This window comes from Mandrillus leucophaeus, unplaced genomic scaffold, assembly GCF_000951045.1.
Source record: "Mandrillus leucophaeus isolate KB7577 unplaced genomic scaffold, Mleu.le_1.0 Scaffold1448, whole genome shotgun sequence".
In the NCBI taxonomy this organism is placed as follows: domain Eukaryota; kingdom Metazoa; phylum Chordata; class Mammalia; order Primates; family Cercopithecidae; genus Mandrillus; species Mandrillus leucophaeus.
In genome coordinates, this window is record NW_012101419.1 from 62,926 (window position 1) to 64,111 (window position 1,186).

The 1,186-nt window shown below is 43.3% G+C and overlaps 1 protein-coding gene across 1 annotated transcript in view; it reads left to right on the forward strand.

The window, feature by feature from the left end:
* The window catches only part of LOC105535325 (protein FRG2-like-2), a 4,546-nt gene that overhangs the window by 1,525 nt on the left and 1,835 nt on the right, over positions 1-1,186 (forward strand). The window lies entirely within an intron of this gene.

A 1,186-nucleotide genomic window follows, 5' to 3' on the forward strand; every position in this document is an offset into this window, starting at 1 on the left:
GGAGGAGGTGGGATGCTGCCGCCTGGCGGTGCTGCAGCTGCGGACCCCCACGAGGAGGCTTCATCTTGACGTAAATCTTTTTCTTTCTTCAGCTGATCTGTATCCTTAATTTTAGGTTAGTGGTAACTCCAGAAATTTAGAGGCACAAAATATGGTTGCCCACACCGTATAATCGCATTACCACCTCCCATTACCACCACCTTTCCCCCTCCCCCACCCAAGACTAGGTCTTGCCGTGTTGCCCAGGCCACAAACCCCTGGGCTTAAGCGATTTGCCTGTCTTGGCCTCTCAAAGTGCTGGGATCAGAGGTGTGAGCCAACATGCCCAGCCAACCACCACCAAGTTTTGATTCAGCAGGACTGGGTCATGGAGCTAAGGACCCACAAATTTAGAAAAGTTTTTAAATATCATAACGTTTCTGTAAGGAAACAGTATTTGGTATCAAATTTTTAGACTCTTTTATAATGCTCTGTTTTTTCCACTGAGCACAGTACTAAGTAGTAACTGGAAAATCACAGCAGAGGTCATATTACATTTTTTAATACAGAGTCCTTGGCTGTTCTCTAAGCTAAACCTGATCACCTATATTGAGAAAAAAAAAAAAAGCCCCGGAGTGTGAGGAGACAGGAGATAGTAGCCAAACATCTAAATAGATGGGAGTGAATAAAGCAGATGACACAGATGAGATGTCCAAAGGTCAAGGAGAAAGCCAGATCTTGAAGAGTGGTTTGCAAAGCTATGCTCCAATGGAAACCGTTTCTGAGAAGCCCTGGTTTCTTTCTCTTGCTCTCATATAGAGACAGACATCTTCTGCCCCAGGCTCTTCAGTTCTCTAGGTCTGGGCTTCCCCTTCGGCAATCATTCTTCCAGGTTACAAAGAAAATCAAAGCCCTTTGCATGGCTTGCAAGGGACTGGAGGACCTGGCTGCTTGCTCTTTTACTGCTTTTGAGGACATGGGGCCGTCTGTGATTTTTAAGGAACTCTACGTTAAACATTTTCTAATTTCCATTTTGAGTCTAAAATGTGTGAGAGTAGTGGAGATATTGGGATTTAGTTTAGAAATCCCGGAAACACCACATCCAGATGTCGTGTTTTCTGTTTTACAATTTCATATCCTATGAAGGTTTCAAATGTGATTCTACAGAAATTCATACTCAAAAATTTTATCAGAACACTAAGCATCT